Source organism: Anoplolepis gracilipes, chromosome 13, assembly GCF_047496725.1.
Source record: "Anoplolepis gracilipes chromosome 13, ASM4749672v1, whole genome shotgun sequence".
NCBI classification, from domain to species: Eukaryota; Metazoa; Arthropoda; class Insecta; order Hymenoptera; family Formicidae; genus Anoplolepis; species Anoplolepis gracilipes.
In genome coordinates, this window is record NC_132982.1 from 1,388,002 (window position 1) to 1,415,105 (window position 27,104).

Genomic DNA, 27,104 nt, shown 5'->3' on the forward strand with positions numbered 1-27,104 from the left:
TTATTTGATGCTTGCTCGTCATTTATCTCAGCTTGATAGAGAAATCTACTTATCTCAAATTTTGTGTGGCTTTGAATTGATCTACTCTTTAGATTTCGCAAAGAATTCGCAACATGTTCCCCAAACACATCAAACTCATCTCGTTTCTTCACGTTACTTGATAGCTGTTTCATTACTGCATACGTTTCTTCAGACATCTCGTTTACTTTTCTCTTGGTGCTTTTAACTTTAGATTTGTGAGGAATGCTTTTGTATACAGTTTTTTGTTGACAGCTTTCTGTATCATCTTGCACTTGATGTAACTCATTTAATAATTATCCATCATTCTAAAAACAAATGAAAATAAGTATATTTTTAAAACAACTATATTTTTAAAATAAATCAAATTCTTTTTTCAGGTGCCTAATTCTCAAGAAGAATGGCTAGCAGTTGCAAGTGATTTTATATTTGCAATTAGCATCCCACATTTCTGGCGCAAAATGAATCTATATGATAATAATAGTTTTATTATATACTTCAATCATAATTGTAAAAAAACATAAATTTTACAAAGTCTATTATTAGATTAATTATAATTAACATTGTAATTATTATTTTATTATAATAAAGTAATACATGATTACTAACCTCGCAAAGACAAGAATTGTTTGTTGGGGTTCCAATTATTTAAAACATTTGGTGCCCAGCTCAACGTACGGTATTTTTAGGAAATATCTTCATAATATATTCTTTAACTGAAGAATTATTACAAAATGGAGCTGCACATCCACCCATGTTTTAAATTATGTATGTACTTATTTTATTACCGGTTCTCTATGTCGTCATGCGTGAGGTGTAAGCACTCAGAAAAGGTTAAGGTTAAAAAGAGAGAGAGAGATAAATAGTGAATGTATAACTTTCTCTCTCGCAAAATTTTGTCCAGATCACTTTATGGCGAGACTCTTATTATAGGATTTCTAGGCAGTTCAGGACCGACCAGTCGTTCGGCGCATTTGCGCCACCAAACAAACTAAAAATAAGTTACGTTGTCTAGCAACAACCGCGACTCCATTCTGCGGCTACAAGGCACGAATGGGAGGCACCGGCCCAGCGCCGGGTATATAATCTGGCTCGGCCAGCGCATCGACACCAGTCCCGATTCCGATCCTCGGGATACCAGAACCTCCGAATGCTCTCGAAGGCAGACAGCGAGCCCGAATATCCTATCCTACACTGGGTCTTGGGAACGAGAACTCTCATTCTCTGCCGTAAGCTTCCGGTGATCCGTCCATTTGTTTCAACGAGCGCTTTTGTTAAATACCAGATAGCCGGTCTTGGGGGTGAGTGTTCTCACCCTCCGCCGAACGCATTCGGTGATCGATTCGTCCAGAAGTCGCGAGCGCTTTTGTGCCTCTGCTCACCGCAACTCACAGGGAGAGGACTCCCTGCTTAGCTCTGATGCACGAGTGCTCTCGTGACAACGAGCCGTAACGGCCTGAGGAAGTGCTCTTCCTCGGGCTTCCTCACAAGGCTGCTGACTTTCGGTAACCACCGCCAGCCTACAGGCTACCGTTGCCCCTCCGGAGACCTTAGAGTTAAGCTTGTGTTCGTTCCTCTAGCATAAGTCAGTGTTGTGCACGTCTGCTTAGGGTCTTAGAGTAAAGGTTGTGAGTGTCCTAGGCTAAGACCGTTTCCGCATGCGCTTGGGCACCCGACCGCCGCTAATGATACCGTACTTGTAAATGTCCGGTACTTGCGCTTGCGCCAGTAAATATCTGCGACCGCTGCTACCCACGCCTTGTAAATAGTATCACCTGTATGAACAAATAAACCAGTTGTAAGATCAATCTGTGTGGTTAGTGTGAATCTGAATCTCCCCTCTCCCGAACTCTGGAACCGGCGAGCTAATCTGTGGCAGTCGGGAAAAGTGCATCGTTACAACATAAAATTTCAAACTTATTACATATAGATATCACATTCAGTCTAATAAGTGACGCATACAAATATTGTAATTGACATGTTTATGCAGTAATTAGTGACAATAAGAACCAAAATAATAACATACAAAATTTTATTTTGTTGCAGCTGTAACAATGTCATAATTGCAATAAAATATTCAGAAATATTATAAATATTATAATTATAATTTTATCTTTCAGATAAGAATATAATAAAGAAATAATATTTATATTATGCTTGTTATTCGACTTTTGTTGTAATTATTATTTACTGCAAAAGCTTATTAGTAGTATCAATTGTGACAATTTGGTGCACTCCTTATTGTTTATTGTATCAAAATTTAACTGTTTTGCAATCAACAAAAATGAAATCTTATTAAATATTATATTAATATTTTTTTTTTAATTTAGGCTAATGCTAAATGTTTTCGATTGTCACGGCAAAGCAATGGGCGAGAGTCAACGCTTATTACGGCACAAAATTGTCCTTTTTTTTGTATTCCTTTATTAAATTTATAAAACTCAATAATTCACTGACAAATAAACAAATAAACAAATAATGAACAAGTTTTACAATTGAGTAATCGCGAGAGTCGCGCGTCGGAAGCGATGATGGTAGTAATGCGAGAAACAGCGGTTGATCGCAAAGCGGTGCGTTTGACATGGCGATAGTGCGCGTACTTTAAACAGATCAGCAGTGTTGCAAGATATGCTGGTAAAGCAGTTTATTAGTTAGCAAAAGCTCTCGAATCTTTAGTCAGCGTCGCTTTATAGATTTGACACTTGGTGCGCTGGCCAATTATTTTAAAAGTATCGAGACAATGCCAGAGTGTTGGTTTTTATTGGCTGCCGAAGGGTTGTGACGCGTGCTACGCAAATTTGCCCTGCGCGAAAGCCGACTCGGCGTTTGCCAGTATTCCCGATCACGTTACGAAGTCGCGCATGCTCGATGAAAATTGAAGCGGTTACGTACCGGCTGTAATTGTTTATGTTTGCGGTGATTGCTAGAGTGTCGTTAGCGCCAGAAAAAGTTGTTTGTTTCTTTAATTTTGAAACTTGTTTGTGAGATTTGTTTGGCTTTTGTGATCGAGAACTTTCTTGCTGGCTTGAAGGACACTCTAACAATTAAAATCGTATAACGACAAATTTAATTTGAAGGAAATGGATTTTTGCGAAATAGCATGCAATTTGTTGTGCAAGTTTTCGTATTTCCAACACTAAATATATAAACATGTATGATATTACTATTATATTTTATAAATAAATACATTTATAAAAAAACTGTAAATTCTATTCTGTACACTAGAATGACATATATTATTTTTTCGAGAATAGAATTCAGTTTTTGTAAAAATCATACACCGAAAAAATTGTATTCTCTATTTTAGAAGAATTCCTTCTAAAGCTTTCCTCCAATAAAATATTCTAAAAAATTCAGAATATTCACCTCTAATGATCTTTTGTTAAGAATAGTATATGAAATAAAGAAAATATTCTTAAATTGTGTCATACAAATCCTATTTGCGATTACACCACTAGAGGGCATAACGGTATATTTTTCCCGTAGATAGAAAAACCTTTCGCAAGATATAAGAACCCCAATCCAAGAGAGCTCAGTATCGGGGCTCTTAGCCCTGAAGATGCAAACTGCAATGTTTGTGAAACGTCATTGAATGCATTACGCTGTTCAATCACGCGGCATTCATCCGGAAGTCCCCAGTTAGACAATTCTAATGGAAAGCCTCAAGATTAGAAGTGTATATATATTCTTACATATTAAGAATATCTAATACTTTTCTATTTTTTAGAGGATTTCTGGGTTTAGTTAAGAAAATCCTCTTGGCGCTTATTTTAGAGGAAGATATTCTAAAAATAAATGGTATATTCTTAAAATGAGAATATGATTTTTTCGGTGTAGTTTCAGTCTTTTTCGATGTAACAGTTATTATCATTAGTATCATTCACAGCCTCTAGAATATATAAATCTTCTTCAACTTGTTTTTCTTTTTCATTTTCTCATCTAAATATATTGAATAATTAAACCTTTCCAACATTTTTTGTGTGCAAACAAAATTTTTACAACAATAGTTGTTTGCATAAAAAATGAGATTTAATAATTAATAATTAATTTAACATTTCATTATTTATTCTATTCCTCACTTTGTTTTCTGTTGCATTCTTAACATTAAATATTCGTTCAACTTAAAAATTTTAATGCCTATCTTGCTATTGTGTTAAAGGCTAAGGAACCACCAGAAACTGTAAGTATCGACAAGTACATCACCTTCATATAAAACATTCCAATCAACATGGGTTTAATATATAATAATAAGTTATATTCAGTTTCTGCAGTAGCTAAATCTTTTTCACTAATAAGAACGTTTATTAATGGAAAATCAGAAAATTTTAGTCTAGTAATGTTGGAAAGGCACACTTTTGGACTTAAAGATTGCATATTTTTAAATAAATCAACATCAAGAGATAATCTTTGCGCCAATTCTTTTAATAACTGTTTTAGATAATCACCAATTTGTTGTTCCAAAGTATTAATATCTTTACTTAATAAAGTTACCTTTTTCCTGTGGAAGTACTTATAATATTCAATTCCAAAATCAATATTATTTGCTTCCTTATATGCAAGATCATTGTTAATATTTTTTATAATATCATTAATAGTAATAGTAAATGCAGGTTTCAAAATTTTTCAAGAAAGAAAGAAGACAAGTCCTTTTATATCCTCCATTGCACTTCCAATTTCAACATAATTTAATTGAAAAATGCAATTTACCTTATTTACTTTATTAAGAATTGGCTTAAGAATAATTAAATATAAGTAATTAGACTAAAATAACTTAACAATTTTTTAAGGCTCTTAATATTGATAAATAAAATAAAATAGACATAAGAAGGCAATAAAGAGCCGACATTTGGCACGCTCATGGGCTCTCCATTACGATGTTGTTCTCGGAGCCGCTTTTTCTCGCGCATGCGCATTGAATGTGGCTTCAGTAATGTATATAACTTATAAGAAAAAGGTAGTTTTTACCATTTAGTTAAAGATTCATATAAATTTCACGCTTTGCACCGAAAAATTTTCACTTAATACATCAACAATTAACACATTAACTTTATTTTCACTTTCCACGTCTTATTTCTGGCATCACCGACTTAGCCTAATCACTCCGGATCCCGCCAAGACTTGCACCCATTTGTAATCATAACATATACATTACTGGATATCTTTATATTGCGCCGCGCATGCGCGAGAAAAAGCGGCCCCGAGAACAATACTGTTCCATTATCTCCGATTATCGCAGATACTCTTCAAGATTTAAAAACCAGAAGATCACGACTTTACCTGTGATTCTTCTATTTTATTTTAAATATGTTGACAATATTGTGTTAGCGGTCCCTCCCTCAATTTTAGATATTATTTTGAACACTTTTAATTTCTTCCATCCAAAATTACAGTTCACCATTGAGGAGGGGTGCAACAATTAATTGAATTTTCTTGACATCAAAACTATTGTAAAAATGAATTTATTGAATTTAACTGGTTTTATAAGCCGACGTTTTCGGGAAGATATCTGCATTTTAAGTCGCGACATCCTCTTAACTACAAAAGAGGCATCATTATTGGATTGATAGATAGAGTTTTTAAATTTTCTCATCCAAGATTTCATCAAATGAATTTTGAATTGATGATTAACATTCTTTTAAATAATGGATATCCGCTCTCTTTCATTTTTCAAACTATCAATGAACGGTTAAAGAAATTGTTTTCCCGAACAACAAATGAGCATACTGATAATTTGGCAGCCATTAAGAAGTGATAAAAACAAAAATGAAAAGAAGGTTTCATATTTCAATGTTCCATATATTAAAAATATCCAAACGATTTCGATATTATGTTAGAGATTTAGATGTAAGACTGTCTTATACGGGAATTAGCAATTTACACCGGTTCATCAAAGTAGGTAAGGATAATTTACATAAGTTTTCTCGCAGCAACGTAGTATACAAAATTAATTGTATGGATTGCAATGCATCTTACGTGGGACAAACCGGACGCTTTTTAAAAACGAGAATTAAAGAACATAAAAAAGCCACACGTCAGTCATTGCTGATCACAGAGCTTTAAATCATAATTTTGATTTTGATAACGTTGAGATTTTGAATGAGAAGCTGTTTTTGGAAAAAGACTGATATCGGAGATGATTCACATAAAACACCAAAAGAACGCTTTAAACCTCCATAGCGAGACTATGAAATTGAATAATGCTTGCCTACCTATTATTGAGAATTTATCTAAACTTTAATACATCACTATTTTTGATATGTGTCTTTGTTTTATTTACTTATTTATGATTTACGTGACTATATTTGGATGACTTCGTAGCGTTTGAATTTTTTCGTTATTGCCTGTTATTTGTATGTCGGATGTTCACGTCATCTCTACTGTTCTTTGTTTGTCCAAGTAAGTTGCCCGTGCTCTATTATTTTTTGAATTTCGCATTTGATTTTATTGATCACAACGTATGCGCTTGATTTCATTAGTGCATTTCTCCTTGCATTTTGCACCGTTTTGGAGGCGTCTTGCTTTGGACACTTTTAGAGTGCGGTTGGGATGTATCATGGTACTCTAATATTGGGATTATGTATGTACACTATTACACTTTCTGTGCTCCTACTATTGCTATCTTTTACTGTTTGATTTATTATTCGATCATTTTATATTTTTAAAGTCACTGAAGAAGGTCGAAAAAGAGTCCAAAACGTATGAAATAAAAACTGAAGATAGAATCAAATACTGTTTGAAAAAGAAGTTTCTTTTCACGCCCTACACCCGCGTCGGCTCTTCATTGCCTTCTTATGTCTATTTTATAAATAATTAATTTCATCATTTAACATTTCGTTAAGCACTCAGGCTGTGTTTAAAAAGCCTGCGCGATCGAGAGTCGATAACTATATTCAATTCCCTAGAGAGATTGAGTGGGGAATAAAAGCTCAGGCGCTCCGCGAGGGGAGCGAAAAAAGCTTCTTTTGTTCTTACGGTGAAGAAGAAGGACTTCTTTTAATGGTGGAAAAGACGCGCTGTGTAGTAGATGTACTCGCGATACACGTGCGGAGAATAAATTATCGAATCATTACGTATATTTTCGTGTGTTTGAGTAAATATTTGAGTTTGCGAGTGTGACCGATATTGAATGCCGTTCTTTACGGCCTTGTAAAAGTCAAACGGCAATCTTTCTTTTGAATGATGCAAATTTCATAATTTTTTATTGCATCACCACGCCATTGACAAACCTCATAAGGAGGAAATTGTGTTACGATCACTATAGGAGTGATCGTCGTTCTTACGAACCTCATAAGGAGGAATTGGTAGTTACGATCACTACAGGAGTGATTGTCTTTCTTACACTGTATATCTCTCTTCATTGTGTTCATATATATATATATATATCTATCTACTTACAGATATATGTATGTTTAACAGACCCTTGGTTTGTGGACTGTATATTTGTAGGCCTACAATGAAGAGAGATATACAGTGTAAGAAAGACAATCACGCCTGTAGTGATCGTAACTACCAATTATATATATATATATATATATATATATATATATACATTGTGACTGTGTATATTTTTCGGTTAACTACCGTGTACGCTCCTTTACATAATTTTTGGCCGATGAACTGGCCCACGGTACACCTTCGGCGCGATCGATTAGTTAATCGGCGTTTTTCCTTGCACGAAAGATAATTTATGGGCGCCAGGCGCGAAAATTCGCGCCACCTTTGATCGACACGATACTCGTATGGTCCACTTAAAATCGTAAAACAATTACGACCGCGATGGCAACTAAAGCGGCTAGTCAGTACTTAAGCGGCAGAGGTGGGGGGGGAGGTGCGTCAGGAGCTGAACGAGATCGAGAATCGATACTTAACAAGCGAGAAAGCCTCCCGGAAAACAGACACAATTATTAAATTTAAGAATAAATATATTTGACAAGGATTAGTAGAATAAATATAGTATACAAGAAAATTCTCGGTGTGGAACGAGAAAGTCTTTTGGAGAAAATTATTCTAAATGTGACAACTAGACGTGTACGTCGCACGCTCGGCGCATGTGAAGGGCGCGTGACGGCGCGATGCCGCGACCGAGAGGTATCGAATTACATGTGATTTAAGAGGAATTTAGACTCTTTCGCAGATCGCTCGCGGCTTATTAAGGTCGTGGCGATCGTAGAGATACATTATTCAATAAGATACCGTAGATCTCGGCCACGAATCGTCCGTTAATCGCGCTAACCGATTTACGATAAAACTTCGGGAATGCGCGTAAACATGCGCGGTCGGCATGCATCGACCTCCGCCATCGATCACCACGGTACTTATTACATGTGGTATACGGCGTGTGAAATTCTCCAAACACGCGGGATACACAGGTTCTTGTACACGAAATTACATTCGAATAAATTACGTTACATGAATTGTTCCCGGATCGCGAGTCGATAAATGGCACGGAATATTAAAGTCGCACGCGACCCGCAATACACGAGCTCGCTTCCCGACGGATACAATTTAACATGCGGTACGACAAATTTTGACAACTAAACGATACTTAACACGGCAATACAATAATGACTATCGGCGGCGGTGATAGAGAGAGACGTTATGCCCTTCTACGACTCGGACGAAATGCGGCCCCTCGCAAATTTCAACAACTATACGGCAGCAAATACGCGACGGCGGGATATAGTCTCCCCGTGGATCGCGACAACTAAAATTACGATAATTACGACAGGGCACGTTCGTCCGAATCGTATGAGTTACTGGTTTGGCGGCCTTACAATCCTTTTCCTTCTTCGTCGTCCAGTCTCGCACGGGATCCTCTTTCGTCGGGTCGATAGGCCTGTCGTCCTCGATCGCTCGCCGAACAGTGACGAGCGTGAGGCTTGCGGGAGACATGCCGGCGACATCGTACGCAATTAGGCCACCTGTGGCGCTATCGTGACCCTTAGGGCCAATCATGGCCGTTTCTTATCGCGGCCGGTTCGATTCAGGTTATCGATCTTTGATCCTTCGGTTCCCGCGAGGCAACTTCCCGGTGCGGCTTGTCAGCAGCTTCCGGCCGGTCCCCTTGGCTTCCCTGGACCCACGGTCGAGTCAGACTTTTCAGCTCCATGGTCGGGACTCCGATGCTCGATACGTCGGGAGTGGCCATCCCCTTGACCGCTTCTTTCCGATCCTTCGCCCTCGGTTCAATCCTGCGGATGTGAACCTTTTAACGGCAGCCGATGTTTCCGCCGATTTATGAATTATTAAATAAAAATGTACGGTCTTTACCGGGCGTGATTTCTCCGCCTTCCTTGACCTCTGCTCGCCGTCATAACCAGGCTCCTTGGATCCGTGTAGCTGTCGAACTAGAAGTTGCTGCCGCCAAACTTGCAAATAACGCGCGCAAATAAAAAGTGAATTTCGCAGGGCGCTCTCTCTTTAATTTGAGGACGCAGGCCCCGCGAAAACCCTTCCCGATCGGGCCTTTCGGCCCTTGTGACGGACGAAAGAAAACGTCACGTCACAACATATATGTATATATGTGTGTGTGTGTCTGGATCATAGGGATTTACCAGTCGTGATCATTGGGACACATGAATATCTAATTACAAAGACGTGTAGTCCTAATCACCTGATATCCATTCATTTAAATACAATTAACAAATATAGGCGAGTGGTTGCAGGGACCTTGTGCCTTCTTTATTTTCTCTCAATTACAAATTTGTCAAAGGGACAATGTTATGAGATAATAAGGATCTCTTGTATATAATTAATATTTCTTTGTTTATAGGGATGTCATAGGGACAATGTTATGAGATCATGAGGATCTCTTGTATATTTATTTGTTTATGTTGTCATAGGGACAACATTATGAGATCATAAGTGTTACGTCCAGACTCGGGAAGGATGAGTTAAAAGGAAGGGCGTAACAGCCAGCTCTCGAAACCGTGCGGGTCAGGAAGTAGGTTTCGAGTCGAACGAATTATCAGGTCCAAAAACAAGTCAACGATAATGAATATCGCTATTACTTGTTGTTTCGGACATTCGTCGAAAGGTCCTTTTTATAAAGGAAATTAATCCTTATTACGCGGGATAGGACCAAGTGCGATCTTTCAACTGATTGAGGGGTTAAAAGTCACTGAGAGAATTGAGTTTAATTTTACATAAATTTATTCATAGTTTTAAAAGTATATTACATAAAATTATTGCTAAGTTTGGTTATAAATATGTGTATATAATATACGTGTGTTTACATGTGTTTATTATTAAATTACAATCATTCTCTATTTTACGTTCGTGTGAGTACGTGTGGTTGTGTGCGTGTGTGTGTGAGTGTTTTAATCGCGGGTGTTACATTAGTGCGGAAGACGTCAATCAGAATAGAGAAGGGAGAGAGACTCTACTATTAAATTTTAAATTCTGATTGGAAGGTTACAATGATCTTATTAAAATAAAAAAAAAGAATTGCAAAATAAAGAAGTGTGTAAGTGTGTGTATAGGCGAAGGAGACATTGGAGATTCCTTAAGGGTATGTCGGAAGGTGAAAGTCTTCGAACACTTCCGTGATGATATTCCAGAGATCTTCTGAGGATATGGACGTTAATTATGGAAAACGTTGGAGTGATAGAGGTTGCGAAGGAGAAGGTGTTCGACGGGAAATTTTGCATGTTCGTGGGCGCAAGGGTTCCGATTTATTCGTCCTTTTTGATAGTTTAGTAAGTCGGGGGGACCAACGTCTGGGCAGTACTGACTGCTTTCCATGGTTTAAGTATTTCCGCCCCTTAAGGCGTAACGACCGGCGAATTATTGATTTGGGCACTATGTAAATTTTAATACATGAAATAATAAGTAAATGAGGGAAAGATAGGAGAGAAAAAGAAACGGAACGGAACAAGAGGAAGAGTAAATAATATGGAAGTGGATTTACTATTGAGCGATCAGGGTGTAAGCGAACTGGCGTTGGTTTCGTTTGCGAGCCTGGAAAATCCTCCGTGGTTCAATTGCCGTCAGAGTGTTGCCGTGGATTTGCCGGTCCTGGTGGTTTACCGATAAACTTTTGTCGTTCACTTCACCGAATGATGGGTTAAGGTAAACTGGTGAAAGAGGTTGTGTTGTTTTCTTCCAAAACCTCTCTTTTATATGGTTTTTGGAGCAAGATTATCGCTCATGTGGTTCTGAGTCATATTATTTTCTATGTTCTCTGCTGATAGTTCTATCGGTTAGAAACTCTTCTAACGTTGTCAGGAACCCGTTTCCTGTTTTTTAGGTGCTTCCGGTGCATTTGGAAATCGTATGGAAAAGGATGTATTTCATGATTTTGTGAGAGGACTTAGACTTAGGTATTAAGTGCATTGTTATCATTTCCCAATAGATTAAAGTCGTACTGCCCTTTTCCGTTTTTATTGATAAGTTGTTATCGCGCGCTCATGATTTTGTGAGAGGACTTGGACTTTGATATTAAGTGTATTATTATAATTTTCTAATAGATTAGAGTTGTACTGCGTTTTTCCGTTTTTTATGATAACAAATTGTTATCGCGCTCTCAGTTACCACGACTCCGCGAGAGTCGTTGAGACAGTATGCCCTAGTGAGTGTCGTAGTGTAGACAGTTAGTGTTAAAGTTCCATGGAAGGAAGGAATCGTGCAGTCGAGACGATGTAACATAAGGATCTCTTATAATTTCCTTGGTTTATAATGCTCTATTATATTTTCATGTATAATTTACTATATTTGTATTTATGATCTGGTGTATATTCATGATATATGGTATTTACGTCTATGAGATCATACGGATCTCTGAATCTTTTCATTGTATTTATAATTTCAACGATGTCAATGTTATTAATCGACATTTATTTACAGCCACGATTGATTCATAGAATTGATAATTCCTTTTATTTATATGTTCATATTTGTGATTTAACAACAATATTTCAGTAATGTTTATTTGATTTCTCATATATTATGTTATTCTTATGTTAAGAAAATATTAGCACTTTCCTTTCTTGAAAGTCATTATTTTCCTTATGTGTTTTATAATTAAATATCGATTGATATATTTATTATTAATGATGATGATAATAAGCTTTTTACTTGAACAATATTATATTTAATTAATTTGTGTTTCTCTTCATATAAAAATGTACATTCGTATCATTTAATTTTCATGTTTTGAAAATATATAATATTAATTAATAGAATTTAATGGTTTGTGAATACTTTCATATAGTATATTATACCGTTAAACATATATTCTGTCCATATATTCATATTATTCTTTTGGTTATTATATATTTTATTAGCATATTCTGCTATTATGCTTTATTATATTATTCAGTATTATTTAATTTCAATGTTTTTCTTTCAAGTTAAGTATATTTGATTCATTCTTATGTATATATGTTATGTATCTGTATGTATTTCTTTGTTCATTCTTTCTTTCAAAAGCAGGATTTAAGGAATAAAAACAAACCTGATTTCATACAGGCTGTATAACATTGTTCTTTGTTTACTACTATTTTAAAATGAAGTTTTAATTTATCCTAGTGTTCTAATATTATATTTATCACGTTGTATCTACATAACCAACGTGTGGAACACAACTGTACAAACTTATGAAAAGTTTTTTCATCTTTGTTTAATATATCGTATAAACTTTTATATTGAATTCTTCTAAGAGAACTGTGACTAAACCACATGTAAAATTTCTTTACAAAGGAAATCTAAATTTATTCGCTCGTGTCGTGTGAAAAATATACATATTTGTATATTTGGCACACGACACGAACAAAAATCATATATTCATATAATCAATTAGATGTAAACATCCATAATGGAAAGCTGTCTTTTTAGTTCGTAGCTAGTAATGAAAAGCTGTATTTTCAGTTCGTAGCTAATAATGTAAATAAGTGTGTTAGATTTAGATATTGTGCTTTGGTGAACATGTAAGTATTTATTGTCAACTTATATTACTTTCTTATTCTTGTCATTCATTGCTTAAATATTATTGAAATTATAAAGGTGGTTAAATTATTATTGTACATATATAATGCAGCATAGTAGTGTACGGAAAACTGAAATGAAATGGAGAAAAAATTTACTTGCTAATTATACAGTGTGTTCGAAAATTAAACGGACAAACTTACATGCACAAGAGGCAGTTATTAAATGTGCCACAACTAAAGAAAGAACGCAACAATTTATAGCGCAGCGAACATATATATAGCACGAAGTTATCTTGTTTTCTCAAAATTGATTCGTGGAATCCATATATTATTATACATGGATGGATTTGGCTTTTGATATGTAATTTTTGTTCTTACAAAATTTTTAAAATTTTGTAAAATAAGGGGTGGGGGTGATAAATTATTAAAAAATTTGACATTTTAAAAAATATAATGATACTATTGTAAAGAGTACAAAATACCATAAAATTTTTATATAAAACATTTTTTCATATATCTTATATTTTCAAAGATATTTGCTAAAAACGAAAAATTCGTTATTCTTCGAAGGGTTGTTTCAACCCCTAAACGTTGAGATACGCCGCTAAAAAAATATGAGTCTAATATTTTTTTATACTCTACAATATATTTAAAGTTCATTAAAATCAGTTAGGGACATTTCCGATTGTTCTCTTGTAAGTGTTCTCTTTTAATTAAGAAAGTAATTGCACCAATTCTTTTAAATGATTTGTTGGATGATTTGAAAGATTGTCCTTATTCTTTAATAATTTATGAAAGTACTGATATAGCAATGGTTAAATATTTATGTATTTGTATACAATATTTTAGTAAAAAAAACACAGAAAATTTTAATCTGCTTTATGGAATTAATTGAAATACAAGAGGCAACAGCGAAATGTTTGTACTTGTTTGTTTGTGTTGAAATTTTAAAAATTCTTGAAAAAATTGAAATTAAATGTTTTAAATTTGATTGGAATAGGCACAGATAGAGCAAATAATTTATGTGGGTAACACATCTTTCAAAATTCGTTATTCTTCAAAGGGTTGTTTCAATCCCTAAACGTTGAGATACGCCGCTAAAAAAATATGAGTCTAATATTTTTTTATACTCTGCAACATATCCAAAGTTCATTCAAATCGGTGAGGGACACTTCCGACCGTTCCCTTGTTAATTCTATGAAGACTTATTATCTTTTGAGATACGATTATATATCTTTGAAAGATGGTCGATACTATTTATTAAAGAATGAACAGCAATATAAACAGCTAAAAGTACTTCGATATATTTTTCTTTTTTTGAAAGAATAAATACATATCTTTCGGATAGTTTTTGTTGATTCGTGTCCGGAAAAAGACTTTTTATGTTAGATTTATACGCTGTATGCCTGATGAGATCAGCTTTGCGTGCTCTTATGTCTGTTATACAAACTTTGCAAAATGCAGTATGGAAAGTGTCCTCCTGGGTACTCTCAACCAACCTAAAATTAATGAGAAATTACAAAATTTGCAAAATTTATTTTTAATAAATTTTTCTAACATTGCAACTGCAATTTTTTTAGCATACTTTTAATATGCTGGATTACTTAGTAAACATGCTCAGAAAACGTAAATCGTTAAATGTTCAAAAAGTTTTATGTGCCAAGGGCTCGTTTTTCCATTTTAGATTAAATTTTCGAAGTTTTTCCACTTTTTCCACATTTTTACTGAAATAAGCAACCAGAAAATAATTAATCACATATGAAGAAACGTTATAAGGTTGTTTGTCTAGAAAGTTATAAATCTAACCTTGTCCTAAACAACTCAGTCTTTTTCTTCTGGAAGCCTATCCATTTTCACTGCATTTCTGAATGCAATCAGTATTGTCGAATCGTGGGACACTATTATATGCACAAATGTATTGATGTAGCGGCGGCGCTTGTGGCATTGCGGCAGTCAATAGACAATGCTTACTGTTTCGCCATCACTACACCGATACATCTATGCATGTGTAGTGTCCCATGATTGGACAACAGTAAATGTAATATAAGTTAGAACAAAACAAATATATTTTCTTTCATTCTAACTTGCACTAGTTAAGGTGCCTAATTTTTCCTTCAGGATCCCAAAAAGTCTCATTGTCAGCAGCTAATTAGAAGCCGTTTGACAAGCTAGCTGTCGGACACACATGTACTAGCCTAAAGTGCCACTTTCCGCCATATTTTTTTTTCAATGCGTCACATATGCACTAAAGCGCCAAAGCGAAATTTCACGCGTCAATTCAGCACCTCAAAGAGTCACATTGGCGCTATTGCGCCATATCTGGCAACCCTGGATTCCAGTATGGTATATATAGTTCAATAATTTGAATACAATGCAGAAAACGCTAAGTACAAATTAGTCCACGACAGTCGGATCACAAAATATATGATTACTTTTGATTTCGAATTTTTATGTTGACTTTTCAATATTTTAGAGATCGTTCAAGCTCTTTCAATCTCTTTTTCCTCTAAATGTAAGGTGCGCTTGTTTGTATATGTTCCGATGTTCAGATAGCCAGTAAATCGAACGTTTCTGCGCGATGTTATTCCGCTCGTTATTAAAAAAAATTTCATAATATAAAAATTATTTTCTCTTAACAGTTTCTAATTTTTTGATTGGATAAACTCTACGATCTATAAACGGCCATATATGTCAATAATAATAATGAATATTGTTTTCCTGAGAGATTCCTCCTTTGAACACGGTTAAGAAATACAGACACATATTAGTTGCTTCTTTCACTAATATTCCTTTGTTTCATTAATATTCCTCCTTTTTTTATGAAAAAAAGGCCTTTTTATCGAATGAAGTTACTTCTCTCCTTGAAATGTGAATAATATCACTCACTCCCATTACTTCCAGCGAGTCTTCCGACTCCTCTATCTTCATCTTAGCAATAAGCACTGTTTTTATCGATACATCTAAAAATCATTCATCTCGCTGTCGGTATATCCTTCTTTTTCCCTTCTCTTTGAGTAGGAAAGATATATAGGGCCAATGGTAAATTTTCTGTGTTCTTCGATGAATATCTGGCAATAATTAATGCAGTTGATCATATTTTTTAATATTGTTACGTCCCTGCTTGGCGTTCCCGCGCCGCGTTGCATTGCCGCTCGTTATGGCAAAAGAAGATCGTCTCCGAAATATCGGGAGATTCGGTTGTCAAACGGCGGACATTTCGAGAGATCTCTGACAGCTGTCGAGCTAAACGGTCGCGTCTCATATTAATATTCGTGTTATTGTTATTGGTGTTACTGAAGTTCGTGTTTACCATTAAAGTTATCTTTTTAATACAAAAGTGTATATTTATTTACGAGTGCGGTCCGCGAGTGTCAGTTGCGTCGCGTCGCGTTCGATAAATATCGATCCCGCGGACGTAACAATATAATATTAAAAAAGTAGTTTATGGATTTTTTTTCTTTTCTTAATGTTGTAAATAGAATTTATTAAAAAAAATTATTCATGATTCTAGTTATTTTATCTTAGTTTTAAAAAATAAACTCAGATCGGCTTTTTTTCAAGGAATCGATATAAATATGATTTGGATACTGGCGCATGTTGGGATCTTCTGAAAATGAGACTATGGGCCTATTAGCCAAGAGAGCAATTAGGGAAGGTGAATCCTCTAACTACTTGATTCTCTATACTGATTTTTAATCTCTCTCTTCATGATTGTTAAATTACTTCTGCACGCAATCTTTTTTTAAAAGTGTCTCGATTCAGGGGATATTAATATTTTTGACTCTATCTTCTGTTCTTCTTTGATGTCTGGTTTTTTGGTCTTGGTCTTGAGCGTTCTACGATTGTGATGGCTTATCGGATCCATTCTAACCATTATAATTTAAATTTCAGTTTGCAAATTTTGGTGTGACATTATTATGTCCCCATCGTGCAATTGTAAAGTTCAGTGCCAAGACATCATCTACGTTTTGTTTTGTCCTAAGTGTGCACCGTGCCTCTTCCACTTTTCATTCTTAAGGATTGAATTCGGGCTCTTCCTTGTTATAATATATTTGACATCTTCAAAATTCCTTTATAAAAATAATTTTTCTTCTTCTGGTTTTCCTTCGCAAATTGCATGTAATATTTCCTTATAATTATCCAAGCGACGTTTCATTACTTTTAACTCAAGTACATCAAGAAGTATCTCTGGCAGCATGATTAAAGTTTGAATCAGTGCCAAAAATAAAGAAGAAAAAAAAAGAAATTATTACTATTGATAAAAAGAATCTGAGCCTACGGTAACGATAACGACTTTATAAAACAATTTTCCAAATTCTGTTTGTTATCTGCAGGGAGGCAATAACTGGATACCATTACTCCTGTCAATGGTCATGTTGAGTTTTCGAACGGTCTACAAACTAGGCATTAAATGTTTAACACAGGAACTATTATTCAGAACAACCCTCAAATTTCCGGGCCAATTTTTCAAATGCATTGACAATCAGGTTAAGCCAGAAACATTTGTGCAACAACTTTGGGACAAGATGAAACATACCTAGACACATAGTATGACAGAACATCTTTTGTCTACAAGGACCTAAAACAAACAACTCATATACAATATTTCTGAAAGATGATACTGTACGATGTCCCTTATAACCAACGACCTTATAAATTTTTTGGCAAGAATTAATAATATACACAATATTAATAAAAAAAGCCATTCAACGTATCTAATAGAAAGACTGAAACCAGCGTTTTTAAGGGTTGACAGGAGTGACAAGAAAATTCCAGCGTCACTGTCACCAACATTGAGAAATAAATTCGTAAAGTGTTGATGTATTTGTACAAAAACATCATTGCATTTCAAAAGAGATAAAGATGACGTTATTGTTTCTCATTGTCTCTTCTTATGAAGCTATCAACACCGATTCGTTAGCTGTATTTTAGGTGTAGATAGCGATATCCGCATCGACAGTATTTAGTTCATAGAGAAGTTATATATTGTTACGTCCGTGACGTCTGTATCTTCGGTTTAAAGAAAGAAGTATTGATTGATTCTTTCAGCTGAGTAAAAAAATCATTATATTGATTTTTAAGAAGCAGACAATCGAAGGAGCGTCGCATAGAAACGGGTATTTAAAAAAAAGAAAAAGAGCGAGTCTCGGGATTTCAATCTAAAAGGATTACTAATGAACCTTATAATTATAATCTGTTTAATTGTTACCTTTATAAAGATCGTTCTGTATTTAAAGAAGTCTCGCTTTATTGAGTGTGAGAGGGGAAGATAAATAGCTCGGGATTTCAATCTAAAAGGATTACTAATGAACCTTATAATTATAATCTGTTTAATTATTACCTTTATAAAGATCGTTCTGTATTTAAAGAAGTCTCGCTTTATTGAGTGTGAGAGGGGAAGATAAATAGTTGCGTCGCGCACGTTCGGAAATAATATTGATATCGTTCCGCGGACGTAACATTTTGGAGGCTCGTCCAGGATTCACGTAATGGGATCTGTTCTTCAGAAAATATTATAAGTGAATTATTGTGTGTGCTGAGAGTTGAAACTACAAACGATGTCGATTACGCACTCTCCGAGAAGGACCCGTTCTCAGACGCCAGCGACCACAAAGAAGCCAGAAATACAACGGGCTCTTCTTCTGGAAGTGGAGCAATTGAAACAGGAAAAGAGAGCAGAACAGGAGAAAACATAAAGGGAACTCCGGGAAAGGGATGCAGCAATATAACTTCAAAACGAGCTAAGTCGTTTAAATAATATCGTGTCCACTCATTCAAACGAAAGAGCAGATAGGGAATTACAAAATAATATTAGAACAGAAAATGATATTAAAGATAATTTGGAGTATAAATTGAAGCCAGATACATACGATAGGACAGGGTCGTTGAGAGAATTTTTCACATAATTTAATTTGATTGCACGGGCAAATGACTGAACAATTAATACTAAAACAGTCGCATTAGCATCATGTTTGAGGGGAAAAATGCGTTCAATTTTGGATTGTTTTTCGAAAATAGAGATAATAAGTTTTGAAGAACTTAAATCTAAACTAGAATTGCGTTTTGAGGAAAATCAATTCTCATTATATAGTATACACAATTTAGTACACAAATATAGTATACACAATTTACTAATCGAAAACAAAAATATGGAGAAGAGATATCGGCTTTGCGGGCAGATATAGAATGTTTATCACGATTAGCGTATCCGGAATGTACGTTAGAAGTACGGGATAAAGTGGCTTGTACTCAATTCATTAATGCTCTTTCGGATGAATTTATTAGACGAACGCTACAGATAGAAGGGATAACATCTCTAAAATTAGCCTTAGAAAGGGTAGAAGATTTAAAAATAATACAAAAAAAACAATTCTTTTCATAAAGAACAAGGGGAATAGAGTAGGAATAAGTAATAACTTTTGTTATACGTGAATAATAGATGGACAGACGTGCGTTTTTAAAGTTGATACGGGCTCAGAGGTGACGATTTTGGGTGAAAGGCTGATTGATAGAGTAAGGAAAGAATTTCTATAAAAGGAAGTTTTCTTAAATATCCAACGGGAGAAAGTAGTACATGCGGATAGATTGGCTTCTTTTTATGAGAGGGGAGAAAGATTAGAATAGATTATTCTGAGGCTTAGTTTGAACTTGAAGTGTACCTCTGAGACCTGTTGATAATTTATATTAAATAAAAGGTAAACACATAATGATGTTAAAGTAAAAATGTGTAATTGCTAGTTGCAAATTCAGATTTTTTCTTAAAGATAACTATGTCTTTTCTTTACACAAATTGATTCGTCTTATTATTCTGTGCATAAAAGTATTAGGGTAAGATAATCGAAAAATGAATATTTTACGAGATATTTTGTATTTTATGTCAAAATATTGCAACTTTGAAGCCTTATAACTTGAAAAGTATTTAATGAAAAAATATTTTATTATAGTGTTTTAGAAAACTTTTGAGGTACGCTACAAGAATATATAATGAAAAATAGTAGGTTCCATTTAAGAAATTAAAGAAAACGTTTACGTGACCTTCAAACGACTGTCCAAGGTCAAACCAATGGTACCATCTTATGTCCCCCTCCAAACCATGCAACTTTTGTCTGAAACATTTTTCAATAAAATCATCGATTCGCAAGATAATCGGCCATATTACTTAAAATAAAACACCCTGTATACATATATCTCCATGTTTAAAATATTTGCATAAACCTAATATTAAAAAAAAATTATAACCATTTATTAGATTTTCCATAATTTTAATAACTTCAATTAGTTAATATATTATGTTTAAATTTTTAAATTATTACTTTTAAAAAATTATTACTTTTAACTCACAGGAGATTGCTGTTTGTTTTCTTCCTTCGGGTATATATGGCAACAAATTTTGACATAATTGCATTGCCGCCTTTCGAGATAATATACAAATATATACAAAAAAATTTATCTATCATAATAGATTTGCTTATTAAAAATAAGCATTATATTGTTGCGCCCGAGTCGCTACGGTCCTAATGTTCGTTCGTCCTGTTCTGAATCGAGCCACGGTTAACGGTTACTTAGAAATCGTCGTGAAGGGAGATTGTTTATCAACAGCTGAGAGGAGGTTGTTTTCCAGCGCCATATTTGGGATTCGGTTGACAGCTGTCAAAACGTTCGGACGTTTCGCTTGCGGATACCGATCTATTCACATAATCATTGTTATTTTGTTCCTTGTTACTTCTATTAAAGTTCTTAATTAATTTTTCCTAAACTTGTGTTATAATTATTATGCGGCGTGATATGGCGTGGAACCGGAAGTGCGAAAGATGATGCGCGGGCGTAACAATATATATATGTATAATTAAATAGACTATTATAGAAACAAATAACATATAGAGAAATAATAAAGTCAAAAACTTAAGCACTACAGTAATAATAAATATTATTAAATATTATTATTAAATATTATTTATTAGAATCTGTGTAATTTTTGAAATCTTTTCTCTCGTATATCAAATGGATCTTGAGTATCCCTTAAAATTCTACGCATTATGCGTATTGTTGGATTTTTATTTTTTTATTTTCTTTTTCAAGAATAATCCACCATGCAACAGCCATTGTACCCGACTAATTTTTGAATGGAAGATTCATTCATTCATTCATTCAACTTTTCATTTTTATAAAAATTTTCACTTTTTTATGAATTTACACTACGGAAAAAGATTCATGATCGATACTCAACATTATCTTTGAAGCCGAAATCGGATGTTGTCGACCGATTTGTTGGTGATTAATACCATCGGTAATTACACGTGTAATCACCGATGATATTAATCATCAACAAATCGGTGCAATGCATGGTGTAAAGAATATATCTTTACACTATGTCTTATAAGATATAAGAAAAACCAGAGGAAAATGTAAAAATAACTGGAAATAAAAACATTTCTCCTAATCTACAAATTAGCGAAAATCGTAAAAATACCGATTTTTAACATACTACGATATTTATGGTTATACTCATTTCAATCTCTTTTATCATTTCTTGACTTGATCACATAGAGCTACACAAATGGCGAACGCTAATTATAATTTACGACCCGTTTATATTAAAAATTGTTTACTAATGCGCTGATGAAGGTTCGAAAAATTGAACCAAAACATCCGCACGCAATTTAAAACTGTTCAATACTAGTTTTAATTTTCACATTTCAAATACCGTTTAATATAAGTTTAAAATTTATCTTTAATTTATTATATAATATTATTATATAATAAATTAAATTATATAATCATTGCGACCTTCCTATTGTAATTGTTTAAATACCTTCAATATTATTGTAATACATAACTTTCAATATATAAACACGAACTTATTAAGGGGATCCAAAATTACTGACAGAACATGAATTATAGATTTGGAAAATCTCTTTTTTGGCTACAAGGATTGATAAATTCTTCTCCACAATTAAAGTACTTACAAAAACAACACGCGGGGGCTAATAATTACATATAAAAATGATAAAGAATTAAAAAATGACAGTTACGTAACAATATTTAACATAAAAAGTTCTACGGTATGTTCGTGTAAGAGATATAGCGTCCGCGTTTGGAATGACAGCAGAATATTAGTAAACTTTTGGAAATGACTTTAGAAGTCTAGTAAAAAAGATTTTCAAATCTGTTAAAATTGCTCTCGTGCATCTGTGAATATGCGAGATTGAAACACAAACTCACGTCAAACGTCATTTCTAAAAGTTCACAAATATTCCTTCATGCAAGTTCTAGCAGAAACCTTATTTTGTGTGTGTAAATTGCAAAACTTTTTATATTAAGCAAATATATTGTCATATGTTAGATTAAATTTTGGTTGATAATATAGAACAGCTTTTGGATCCCCTTAAGCCTCTTTTATACATCTCATTTTAAAAATATTTATTCCAAGAAAAAAAGCGTTAATTAAAGGCAGTCAAAATCGCCAATAAAAATAAATCCTAAATGACTCTAAACATAAATACATAAATGTACTCATTAATAAAAGTACAAGAAATTGAGTAGGAGTGTGCGGCCTTAAGTACTGCAGCTGAAGTGCTTTTACTTACGCGAAGCCACCTAGCGGCAAGTTCCGCGGCTTGCATGCGACCCGAACGCTCACGAAAAAGTTTCCCGATAACGCTTCGCGAGGCATACTTTACTTACTGTCCGGCATGCGTTTGTGCGGTGTTCAGTAGATTTCTACATTTTAATTTTGGTAGAGAAAAAAAATTAAAAACTGTTTCTTTTGCTCTTGCTGACACTTATAATTAGTGAAAGTTATGTAGTATCAGAGTATTGGAAACCAATTTTTTAACATTAATTAACTTTATTTTCCATTTTTTCTTATTGAAATTAAGCAATTTTGCAATTTCTTGTACATTTTGTCCCATAAAAACATAGTGGCTACCATGAAAAAGATTATATTATTTATTGCCAAATTAGTTATTTTTTGCCAAATAGTTTATGTACATGTATAGTTATGTACAATATTTTTACATGTAGCACTCAAATCAATAATAAATTTTGTTCTGTTACAATTTATATATAAAACTTTTTTTTATAAATATTTAAAAAATTATTCTACTAAGAAAATTATTAAATCTAATGTTTATTAGAAGAAAATACCGTGAATCATTATTAAAACAAAAATATTTCTGGAAAGTATGTTTTATTATCTTGTTCACAAAGGAACAAACCCTGAAAAGAAATGGGGGAAAAATGCAGTAATTGGCCGTTAATTAAATAATCATTAGAATAATTCAAATTACTTTAAATAAACGCTTACGAAGAGCATAGCGCTAAGAGCGATTCGTAATCGCCGCGTCGCCGAGCCGACACGCGATGACTGCTGTGCAACCAAATCAGCGAAGCGTAATCCGCGCGCAACCAATCACAGCGTGATAAGCGACTTAAAATCAAAACGCGCTTATCACAAAACGGTCCCCGGGAGGAGTGACAAGCAACAATAAAAAATTTACTGTAAAAGATGACTTTGATCAAGGTTTAGATTAACAACGGAACGAAAATTAGAAAAGTCTCGAACTTTCTCGAAATCTTTAGCTTATAAAAGCTCCTCCGCGCGACCGCCGCTTCGCACTTGAACTTGAGCTCCGAAGCGATAGTGTGTGATCCTCTCTTTTGCAAAATTTGTGTTAACTATTCGAAGTCTTTGTTTTTTTCGAATAGCTGTAGTTTGCGGACAGTGAATTTAATCTCCGCGTACTAATCAAAACGCCTCTTACTTTCGCATTTTTATACTCGCGTCAAAGTCGCGCCGGTCACGTCTCACTGCAGCTGCAGCTTGCAACGCAGTAACGAACCATCAGTGATTCAACTTGTAAATAAATGTAAATAGTTATATTTACATTTATTTACAAGTTGAATAGACAATAAGATCGTTTTATTGCAAATCGATTAGTAAGTTTAAGAGAACATTGGACTTATTAGATCCATGATTTTCACGAGTCTTCTTCGCTGTCCATCGCTGGCACAATCTCTTTTTTTCAACTTATTATATTTAAAAAGAAAAGTACAATTTTAATTTCTCGATATATAAGTTAAAAATTAAATTAAATATGCATTAAAATTATATTTTTTACATTAAATATAACATTATTAATATTATTAATTCGTGTTTTTTTACATTGACAATCTTTACGTGATTATATCACTAAAGTTGCAAGGAGAAATATAATTACTTTGAAATTACTTTGAGCAGTTTTACATTTTACAGAAAAATTATTAATAACTTATTAATGTATCATTATTTCATTTCATTCTATTCTGACTATTTTTAACCAGAATAAAAAAGAATAAAAAATGTAAAAACTATTCATAATAAATATATAATGTGCACATTACATTTTATTATCTTTTCTTGGTTGAGTGATTAATCATCCAAATTTTCTTTAAAATTTTACAAATATAGAAATTCTGTTTCTCTATTTGCTCACTGCGTTTTTTAGCTTGAGCTCTAAATATTCTATCAATGACTTCAAATTTACTAGATTAGTTTCCAAGATATTCTTTATCTAAAACAGATTACTTTAATAGTTATTGTCAAAAGAGAGAAAGAGAGAGAGTGTGATTTTTTTTACTACAAAAGTCTGCTATAATTTCGATAAAGGCATCGTAAAAAAAGAGTCGCGTTTTTCTGGTGACTCACTGTTATCCGTGTTGCTGGTAGATTTGTTAATTAAATATTTTATACGATTATTTATAGTTTTGAAGATCACATGTAACGGGTAATTATTTTGCAAAAGGATATTTATTATGAAAGCCAGATTGTCAGTATAAAAGCGCGGATGAGACAGCAGAAAGTCCCTATCTGTGAGACCTATGATGGTGCCTCTTTTTTGGCAGTATGGAGATGTCAAGAAAAGAAATTAAAAAATCTTCCTAAAAACGTCGGTTTATGGTACCAGTTATATGTTTATGCTATTAACATGCAAATGTGTATAGATTGTTTGCCTAATTGTATAATGATATTATAAACTATCGAAACTGTGAATGTCACCTATTAATCTATGTAACCTCTATATCGGTACGAAAATGTTTTCTTGCTTATTTAATTTTTAACTGTCTCAAAGCAAGTTTCGACTAGTGCTCGCTTATTCCATACGTTCTCATAAAATCGCCTTTCGAAAGAATTTTACGAATGTAAGTTGTGAATGTGTACTTGTTTCGACATTATTGAAATTTGCATTTTTTTGTGCATCTATTTAGTTTATCTGTTTCTATTAACAAACTTTAGATGATTGATCATGCTGACATTCCTACTGGCGAAATAACCAGAGAGGAGCGCATATCCTCGACAGAAATTTACACGTCGGAATAAGTATATCTACAGCATAAGTACTTTATTTTTATTCTGTTTTACATTAATAATATTTTATATATGTTAACTACGCCACCGGCTTTATTTCAATACGATTGCCTTCCAATTGATATGATAATGTTTTATGTTTATTATGTATAATTTGTCATATTTTATTTATTTTTATACTCCAACCTCCGGCCGATACTTGTAACTGCTCTTTGTTTAGTTGATTACTTTTGTTAATTGTGCTGAAAGCGGTTGAAAAAATTCGACTGAAACGTTCGCTTTCCCTTAATATATGTATCAGTAACGAATTTTTTGAATTATATATGATCATTCTTTTTAAGAACATTAGTATCTTATGCTCCTTATGCCAATTCCGATTCAATTATTATTATTTATTGTTTAGAGCTCTTAATTATATTATTGATCAATACATAATAACATTCACTTAAGTAATATATTTTGGCATTAATTATTATTTTGTAATACTAAAAGTTATTGCATAAAATTTGAAAAGCGACAATTGTATTGTGACATTTAGAGAATTAAATACACGCATTGTGTACTAATCTATTATGTTTTATAAAAAAAAATAATATAAAATTAATGTGTCATAAAATTATGTAAAACTAATGTATTGTTTATATATAGCAATAATTTAATATACAACACATTTTTTTTATTTATAGACTATTATTATTTATACCTCACAATTATGACAATATATGTCAAGGTCATTAACTTCACTATCAAGAAGAACGAAAAATATATCACATTTTTCAAACTTTTTTTGTCAATAACTTTTTAATAAAGAAGGACCGACGGTTAAAACTTTTTGGAGGTTACTCAGGACAGTGACCTTGACAACATATGTCAAGGTCAAGGTAAAGGTCATAGGAGGTGTGTCTCCTTTTCTCAAGGTTTACCAATATTATAAAAAATAGCTATTTTTTTATCTTATTTATCATATTTATTGTATTTATCATATTACAACTGCGACATTATACGGACATGTTGGAAAAGTTTTATTATAATTAAAATTAAATTTGTGTAAATATTGATAGACGGTTTTCGGCCATTAATAGAAATTTGTTGTGTCGAGTACAGTTCATAAGATATATTATCGATAATATATGCGATCTAATACGAATTAGATTGAGAATCTATTTCTATTATGTTTATTTAAATGTAAGAGTTTTTTTTAAAGCATTGAATAAAAAATCATATATTAAAATTGACAAATTTAAAATGGCGGAATTAATATACATAGATGTCAAAATAACAAACTGTTCAAATTTTTTTAAAAATTTATATATATAATTTTGAAAATTTATATGCATAAATTTTATATATATTAAATTTAGATTCATATTTAGTGATCTAAACAATTCTCTTGAATCTAAAAAAGCATAATTGAAAACTTGATAGATTTTATAAATCGTCAATAATCTATAATAATTCATAACAGATGTCATGTTTATAATTATGAATATCATATTAGAATTATGAACATAGTTATATATTAATTTATATGAATAATATAGTTATATATTAAGCATAGTTTACACAAAAAGTTCTTTCGGAAAACTGAAAGTTCTAACAACATACTTAATTTTGACTGCAATAAAACTTCCCCAATATTTCATACCGTAACTAGTATGACAAAATAGCCATTCTAACTGTATTCTCCTTGCAATTCTAACTGTAAATTTCTCAAAATTATAATATAATAGAGCAATTGAGAAAACAGAATCATATTTATAAAAAAACTACAAAAATTAACTATTTGTTCCTTATGTTTGAAAAAATCATTTTTC

The 27,104-nt window shown here is 33.2% G+C and overlaps 1 long non-coding RNA gene across 1 annotated transcript in view; it reads right to left on the bottom strand.

The window, feature by feature from the left end:
* Positions 1 to 633: 633 nt before the first annotated feature.
* The window catches only part of LOC140672279 (uncharacterized), a 35,264-nt gene continuing 8,793 nt past the window's right edge, over positions 634 to 27,104 (bottom strand). Inside the window, exon 3 of the long non-coding RNA XR_012047874.1 lies at positions 634 to 1,793. This is a non-coding gene — a long non-coding RNA (uncharacterized lncRNA). The remainder of the gene's footprint in view (positions 1,794 to 27,104) is intronic.